This window comes from Limulus polyphemus, unplaced genomic scaffold (assembly GCF_000517525.1).
Source record: "Limulus polyphemus unplaced genomic scaffold, Limulus_polyphemus-2.1.2 Scaffold89, whole genome shotgun sequence".
NCBI lineage: Eukaryota > Metazoa > Arthropoda > Merostomata > Xiphosura > Limulidae > Limulus > Limulus polyphemus.
Window position 1 is genome coordinate 1,192,852 of NW_013665699.1, and position 9,534 is coordinate 1,202,385.

At 32.4% G+C, this 9,534-nt stretch overlaps 1 protein-coding gene across 4 annotated transcripts in view; it reads right to left on the bottom strand.

Moving 5' to 3' along the window:
* LOC106468560 (transient receptor potential cation channel trpm-like) overlaps window positions 1-3,967 on the bottom strand; it is a 112,770-nt gene extending 108,803 nt beyond the window's left edge. For 3 of the 4 annotated variants that reach the window (XM_022397626.1, XM_022397622.1, XM_022397607.1), the window contains exon 1: window positions 3,853-3,967. The gene's annotated coding sequence lies outside the window, so the exon portion shown is untranslated. The remainder of the gene's footprint in view (window positions 1-3,852) is intronic. The other variant, XM_022397616.1, reaches the window with a different exon arrangement.
* Window positions 3,968-9,534: the final 5,567 nt, after the last annotated feature.

Below are 9,534 nucleotides of genomic sequence, written 5' to 3' on the forward strand. Positions count from 1 at the left end.
GCCGAGCCAATCTCCTGACATGAGCCCCATCGAAAACCTCTGGGCCATACTCAACCGGCAAGTCAAGAAACAACAACAACAAAAAAAAAAAAAACTTGGAAGAGCGATCTACTCCAAGTTTTGAAGCAAGAGTGGGCGAAAATCCCACAATCTAAAATTGACGAGATGATTCTCACGATGCCCTAAAGGATCAACGAACTCCACGAAGCGAAATGAAGATCTACTAGATATTAATTAACTTATAAATATATCAATTCATGTGAATATGACTGAAAACTTTCATTTTTTCTCAAAAGGTGGTGTCTATTTACTTGTGACCACACTGTGTGTATGTATATATATATATATATATATATTTACTGTAATAGTTTGGGCTCAAAATTTACTCAATTATAATTAAAGTATTAAACACGTTTTAATCAAATAGCATGGTCAGTCATATACATAATAATACTAATTATGACAGCCATTTCTATTTTGAATACGATAGATTAGGGGGGGGGGGGAAGCAGTTAGTCAACATCACTCACCTCCAACTCTTAGGCTAGTCTTATCAGACCAAATATTGGGATTTGCCCATAACACTTTTCAATGCATCCATGGCCCAAAATGTGTTTTTTTTTTGCTTTTATATTGGTAAAAGGATGCAAACCACAATCTGGCACACTAAGCACTGGGCCATACTCAGCCTGATTCAGTTGTGAACAATCTATTTTCATGACAACTGATTTAATCCTAAGTTCTAATAATTAATTGTTGGAATAATCAAAAACAGTAATAATCCGATACATTAATCGATTAGTTCACATGATGTTAATCTAGAGTGTTAATCTAGAGAGGTTTTGCTGGGACTGTCCTATTTTTTGGTAGTTTGTCCCAGATGCAAAAAACATCCCGGTTTTATGAGAAAGACATCAAACTGTCAGTCACATTGAATCAAGAATGTACTAGGCCTACTTGACTTGCTCATTGTTGTAATACTAATTACATACTCTCCTACCACCAAACTCTCTTGAAAGTTCTGTCTGTATGTAGTGAGAAACCCAGGTCTACACACGTTTTTAGTTAGTAACAGCATAGTAGACCTATAGCAGTTGATCAATGTGCGTCTATCATAAAAAGAAAACATTTAGAATTTATTTCAAAAACAATGCCAATATTAACATACTTGGAAAATGTGTGAAACATTTCAATAAATGTAAAGTAAATTACATATAATTAAATTATTTCAAATTTGTAATAACCATTTACAGTTTTACTGTTATATATATTAATGTTGGATGTACACTTGTTATCCATAGATTATGTCACATTTAGTATTCCTTTTGCTTTTTTTTGTTTCATTAAATTATTTTGGGTGTAACAGAACATTGTGGGTAAGAAAGGACCATTTGGTAACTGGCAAATCATTACATAACTAACCTGTTAGTAAAATGAAATTGTCTTAACTGGTGCCTATCTTATCTTTTTCAAATCTTAAACTTTTATCCTCTTGTTTTATTGTCTTCAAAATATGGCACAAATAAATTAGAAAGTCCAGATACACTGTTTGAAAACTTATTGTGTATTGTTGGCTTTGTGTGTGGTTTTAGGACTAATCTAAATCTCCTATACTGGCCAATTCTAGTAAGATATTGTTGGCATCATGGCTGAAAATATCATTAACAGTAAGGGTATCCAGAGAATTCAATCTAACCATTAAGAGCTTTAGGTTATTGGTGTAGAGTAGGGTTAAAAATTATTAAGTATTATTACTTCTCATGATTTTGTTATTCAGAATAGTACATTTCACTTATAACAATTTTAATTCTGATCTATAATGCTGGCTTATTTTTGATTAGCAGTTTTAAATAATTACTAAATTAATTTTGGATGGAAATACATTGTACAGAAACAAGCCAAAAAGTTTAACATATTTCAGTGCACCTGTCGACAAAAAATTAAAACTACACCACTTGTAAGTACCTACCCAGGCAACTGACAGGCATTAAGACAACATACAAATGTAATCATTTAAATGTAAAAGCAAAGAAACAAAGTGCACTGGTGAATCAAAGGACTAACAGTGAAAATAAAAGAACACAAATGTTTAAAACTTCTATATTCTTAATTTATACATTTATCTTACACAATATCATGTAACATAATTTATCAGTATAGACCCTGATGTGTCTACCTCAAGGTCTAAAAAAATGCTTATTTTCTGACCCACCATTTTGTAAACCATGTTTGAAAATGTATGGCACACACTTTAATGGTGTTGGAAAATTGTGTGTAATTGATACACATGAGATGTATGATGAAATACAATGTAAAATGTATAATAATTGTAGCAGCAGAAATAATTTACAACCAAGTGTAATATAATGGTTTAGTAAGAAATGGTGAAAAACATGTTTTTTTAGAAAGTACGCTAAACATTAAAATATTTTTTATGCACATAGATGCTCATACTATGACAAGACATGCTTACAGATCCTTATATAGAGATCACAGAATTGCCAAAAAACAAATTTCAAACTACTAATTATACCTTGAGACAGGCACATCACATTTTAATGTTAAGCCTATAAATTGAAGAGCTGTATGCTTTCAAAGTTTGGAAAATAAAATATAAGTTTTTTAGCATAACCTATAAATAAATAAATTCATAAGTATATTTTTCCCTTTTACAATTATTTTGTAAATCTGAATTAGTGCTTAAATTTTACTGCAAATGAATATATTTCATTTTCAAAAGATAATGCTTCTTAAATGATGTCATGTCACTAAATGACTGTAGTGTTATTACGTACCCAGTACAAAGTCGATTATGACAATAACCTTTCACATAAACATATAAGTTCTGATTTATTGATTGTCAATAAAATAACAGGTTTCCTGATAATCTGTCGTAAAAACTTCCAATTTATGTTTGCTATTCATTCTAAATAATAAATGAAAATTATATGGGTACAAAAACACATAGTAACCTTAATAAAATCAAAACTGCATCTTTAGCTTATTATTTTTGGTTAAGTAATAAAATCTATAACTAAGACATCACATACACATGGAAGATACAAGTTCTTGAAAGCCTACCCTGTAAATAAACTATGATCATGTATATCTTATAACTTCAAAATATGAATTTGATATCTATAAACAAATAAACTAAGATAACAAATAATTGACTGTAAACTATGAATTAAAAAGTTTTCTGATTTTAGCATGCCAAATGCAGTTATCAGTATTCCATACTAAAGTACCAAACAAAAATACCTTCCCATGTTCAGACTACCAATATTGGTTCATTTGGTGGCTACAGTATCAGTAAGCTACTTTGGCTGGCAAAGCTATACCCAATGAAACTGTTAAACAATTCAACTCTTAAATGCATGATAATTCACATCTACTTCTTTATTATTAAAAATGCTTTAAAAATTGCATATAGATTTCTTACAATTTATGTATAACTAAGATTAATGCATGACTTTCCAAAAGGCAATAATAACTAGTAGTAGTAGAGGGTACAAAATGTTATGATCTAAAAAACTTTGTATGGTAAGTACTAAGTAAGTATAAACAAGAGTAAATATCAGTAATCAGTGAGTTAGTTGTCAGTGAGGTATACAGTGATAAGTGTTCAGTTTATGTAGTGAGAGTTATCGATTAGCTTAGTAAGATTATTTGTGAGTTAGGAATACTATTACTACTCTCACACTTGAAATTTGTAATTATAGTATTACCAGTAGTAGTACTACTACTAGTGCTTTTCTACTTAAAGTTAAACTTAATCACTATGCTATAAATACTATTATCTTTCTGTATTAAAGTTTCACTAAAAGTAATAAAATTAGCAATACTGCTTACCGTGAACGTCTTTGAAACCCAAATAATGAAGTCTTGAGATAAAGAAATCCATTAATTTTGAGATCAACATCACCCCATTTCCTTCTCAGTCCTGGCTCACAACTGACAGACGGTATTCTAAATATTCTCTCTATAGGTGGCAGGTGCGTTGTTGGAAATTATGACAAAAATAAAATGTAAATCCATGCAAGAGTCAAAAGTGTTGCAGAAAATAAAGAAAATGTCTCTAATAATAACACACCAAAAATAATCCATGATTATTTTGAGGCTAAGACTTTTCGTCGACGTCATTGTAGTGTATGAAATATCTCGGCAAACAATACTGTCAAAGCCAGACATTAGTTATATTTTTGTTAATACATTATCAAAATGACATCAAATTACAAGTTACAGAAAGAATAGGTTCCAGAAATCACGAGTTTAAAACTTAGAAATCTCATACAAAACTATTTAAGGTTGTGTTAGTTTTCTAATAGGCTGGTTATCCTGTGTAAATAGTTCGCCTTTAGATATGGTAGAATGTGCAACATTGAATATGTTTAAATTTGGTTTACTGTTTATCAAGCACATAGCTACACAATAGACTATCTGTGTTATGCCCACCACGAGTTTTGAAACCCGATATTTTTATCGTCGTAAGCCTGTAGACTTACCATTGAGCCACTGGAGGGCAGATGTTTAAGAGAATAGACGATGAGTATTTTTAATATCAAAGTAGGTTATAAAAATCGAGTTTATACATTTAATTTGTAATACGTTGTATCAGAGAATGGAGTAGTATAAATGGGCCAAATGTCCCATTGTTGTCCCTTGGGAATTATATGAAACGGCATTTATTTTTTGAGAAATATAGCTGTAAGTGACATTATTTATAACAAAAAAAAAGAAAATAATAAATAATGACAATCATTTATGGCGGACATTTTAATTTACTTTTATTGAATTTAACTGACGCTAATGTAAAAACAAAAACAACAGCTTCAAAAAATTTCAAGCCTGGTGTTTTCGAGTTATTTATTTATCTATATTTAACTGTTAATAAATGAGTCCAAATTTTCGTTTTCTTGTCGCTATGATACGCAAGCTTACCCTTTAGTTAATATACCAATTTTTAATTAATTCTGTAAATATTTATCATGTGTCTTTAATATAAAAAGTCAGTCTAGGAATCACTAAGCTCTTCTCACCCTAGTTACTCACAGAACTAGGTCATTCATTGAAGTACTTTCTCGTGCGAAAGATTGATGTAACATAGCACATACTGTATAGAAAGCAAGTCAGGCGATACCCAAGGAATACAACATCATGTTTGTTTGTTTTTCTGTATCGAACAATATTTCTCTCATTAATGCAAATAGTGATTCAATCAAAGTATCCCTTTAGTAAAGGTGCCTAAATACACTTACCCTTAAAAGCTTTGATTGTTGTTTGAATAACGGTTATTTCATTGTGTGATACATTGTACCCGGTCTCATTTTTTGCTTCAAACTCATTTGAGGTTAAGAGAATTCAAACTGTGCTCCGTAAAACATTTTCTGGTAATCCTTCAATTTTTCTGTGGGTCCTGGTTACTCAAAATAAAATTAACTAATCTTAGAAAATTACAAAGTATGTAGCAAATTTGGTGTCTTGACCATGATTTGTTATAGTGCAGTGCTTGTTTATCTCTTGACAAGTGTATCTCTCTGTGCTCTTCCGATTTCTTGAGTAAATAAGTTGAAATTTTGAATATGAGAAGAAAAAAACGTTTTTCACATTTGAAGAATTCATAACTAGGAGAAATAGTTAAATATCAGGAGAAGAGCCTGATCAGTTATTACTGTTACACCAGATTTCAGCAGTATTCCTTCCAAGGTCTATGACCACACTCGGAAAGATGTCATGGACCTTCACAACATCAGCAAGAGTCTGTTGTCCAGAAGAAGACTTCTCTTAGACACAAAAATTCTCCCTGACACCATCATATTTCAACACCTAAGCAGTCTACTAATTTAGCAGAGTTGGTAATACAAACTGTCAAACCAATTCTTGCAAATGTTGTTAATCTCAGATTATCTGACTGGGACAAACTCTTACCATATGTCATGATGGTGTATATTACAACAGAGCAGACATTGGCTTGTTGTTTGCTGAACATACTCATATCTGATTGGAAATATTGCTCCTTGCTTATGTGATGTACAGTCCTCCCCTTAGAGCAGATGTACTGGAGTTTCTGGCTAAGGTCTGCACTGGCCAATTAACACATATATGTATGCCAGTATTATGGAATGCCATCATATTGTTGTAGAGATGTTATAACCAAACAGTCAAGAAATAGAAGCTCCAGCACAGAAATTGAATATGGCTTTGGTAAATTCTGTGGCATGGAAGCAGCCCGTATCTGGTTGGACAGGTCCTGATTTAGTTCTCAGTTGGATCATTCTATTAAAATACAAGGTATAGCAGTTACATGGCACGAGAAAGCATGTGTAGCATATTGACAATCTAGACCATGCATTACTGATGAGCCTATTGTGCACTAACTTGAGCAGGAATCAGAAATCGAGACTGGCGAGTAAGAGGACAATGAAAGTATTGTTTATTATCATATTAGCTCAGCTGATTATGAATAAGATGCTTAAATTATTTATCTGGCTGTAAAATATGAGTCAAATGAAGAGGTGTCTGAAGAAGATGTGGTATGGCTAGGATTAAGTGCTGGATCAGCTGTTAAGATAATAACTGTACAACTATCATGCAACATGTGAATGAAAATAAAGGATTTGGTCGGATGTTAAGATTTTGAAATATGAAATTAACCATGATGAATGACTTGTAAAGGTTTATTTGAAAATACATGCATCTGATATTTTCTTTAATACTGGTCGGAGAATATTTCAGTTTTGACACTTAGAAAGTTAGCAAATAGTAGATGTTTATACACGCAATAAAAGTGTAATTTAGACTCATACTATACCACTAAGAAAATACAGCTTGGCCAACTGTTTTCTAAAGCAGTACCAAGCAATGTGTTCAATTAGACCAAATGGAAGTATTCGAGAGAAGATGAAATTATTAGTAGAAAGTGAAATTCAAAAAGCAGTAGCTTAAGTTATACCAAGTATAAATTTAGTTCACTGTTTTATTTGGTTGTAAATGAATGATTTCAATTATGCAGATTGAAATATTTTGAGAAGCACGCAGTTTATTGAGTATTTTCTTAATATCGTTTCAGTACAAGGTGCAGTTGAAATGCAAGCTGTAAGAGTATGGCCGGTGGCAAAAAACCAATATAGTATTGCTTCCCTGTTGCCATTAGTTATGCTAAACTTATATCTAGAAAGTGACTGAAAGGAGTCGGTTTGTGTGTTAGAATGTTGAATATTCATGCAAACATACTCAGTTGAAAGGAATTTAGATGTTGGTGTTGGTAAATTTCTATGGTGAGAAGATCAAGGATAATGTTTATCTGATGGCTTGCCTATTTTGGTTACTTGTGTATGAGCCAGAATTTACTATTTCACCCCATTTCTTTCCTGCTGAACCTGAGGTTCTGTTTATATAACAATCAAACAGTTGGAAGGAATGTAGCTGTGAGCTGTCGTTATGGCAACGGCAACAGCAGAGAGCTGAGCTGGATGTAGGAAGGTCAAGTACGATTCTCAATGAAGCCTGAAGACCAGTGTGCTCACGGGTGAAAGGGATACATTTTCTACAGGTGATATACACGTGAGTATGTGCAGGCCTGTAGAAATGACACTTGACCATGATAGCAGTTTTCACGCTCCCTCTTTAAAGGAAATGTTAGGATAAGTAATTGTTGTAACTGGGTCATTACAAATTTAACCTAAACTTTCAGCTAAATTTTCGATCAATCAGAAAGTGGTTGACCTTAGAATGCAATTCAGATCAAGTTATTAACTATTCTGGCTATCTCGTTTTCAAATAACATTTTGATGAAGTTTACATTTGTGTGTTGCCAATCCTAAGAAGCTACTATTAAGAATGAAGAGTGAGTTGACAGAAAATTATCTGTTTGCAAACCTTTCAGTTGTCTCCAACTACTTTACTGTCCTCAAGACTCCTCAGCCAAGTAGAGTAAGAATAATGGAGTTTCCCAACTCATTAGACATGTGGACTTTGATCGAAGCCATGGGTGGACTGGTTCTGAAGTCTCCAGGAAACCCACACTAGATAAATGAGGAATAGACTGCAGCCCCACTTCCAGCTGGAGAAGCATTTGGAGATATCAAGCTAACAAAAAGCGACCTCAGCCTGACTGAACCTAGTCTGCAACGAGCCTAGCCAGGGAGGTCTACTCTTGTCAAGTCAGAACTGATGGAGTCTGCAGAAACTCGTATCATAATTCTGAATTGTCCTAGCCGCAGTTACCATGTGGAGAATCTTCTCAGAAGTCAGATTTTCACAGAGCTCATCCAAGTGTCAGAAGTGTTAAATGTTTTTTGTTTTGTAATTAAATGTCAGTAACTTTTAAAGGGTGTTTTATTTCTGTTTTAAAGCCATTGCTGAGAAGTTACATTGTTTGAACACGTGTGACATTAATGTCAATATGCATTCCTTTGTTTAGTAAAAACGTTATCCCCTTTATGTTTGTATGTATTTTTGAACAAGTAATTTGCAAGAGTTAAAGTAAGTTATATCGATTTCTTGACGAGTATGCAAGATATTTTAACTGATTTTAAGTTTTAAATTTATGAATGGTTGGGTTGGTTCGAATGGGAGAGGGGTGTGAAATGTATATTTATAATATTTTTCCACTCCTTTAGTTAATATAAACATTTTTCAAAAAATATGTACATATTTAGCATATTTTCTTAATATAGAAAGTCAGTTAAGTGTTCTTAATATAGAAAGTAAGTTAAGTGTAGCACTAAATTCTTCTCACTCTAATTACTCATAGAACTAGGTCATTCACTTAGTATATCACAATATACTTTTTCATGGGAAGGATTGTTGTAATAACATAGTACTTATGTATAAAAATAAACAGAGATCTTTTCCACTGGAAATTCATATGATGTCACAGGGACCATCAGTTATTTGGGTTGCAGTTGTGCCCTGAGAAGAATGATATTGTTGTTTTCCCTATGTAATGCTATGTTTTCTCAGTCTGGATTAAAATGATTGAGAAAGGCATTGCTCTGATTACTACAAATACTTATGCAATCTAATGAAATACTCCAATAAAGGTTCCAAAATATATTAACCTTTAAAAGCTTTGATTGTTTGTTTGTGACTGCTTGAAAAATGATTATTTCACTGTGTATTTTGCTTCAAACTCAATCAAGGCTAAGAGGATTTAGATTTTGCTACTTTAAATATTTTTGGTAAGCCCTCAATTATTCTGTGCCTCATACTTAATTACTCATAAGAAGATCGATTAATCTGGGGATATTAACATTATTATGTCAGGTGAATGCACTTCAATCGTTTCTGCACTCATTGATTGGGCTTGAAAATTGCTCATGTACATTCTTAATTATGTTATTATTCAGATTTATCTATAAATTAATCAAATTTTTAATTAGGTTTCACAGAATATTATGTTTCAAACTTTTGTTAGTTTGCTTTATATTTTATAGCTTAAGCGCTGTGCATCAACTAAAGTTACGGACAACTCACGTTTTTTCAATACAAATATAATCAACTAAATCACAGTACACTGATTAAGTGGCGGGA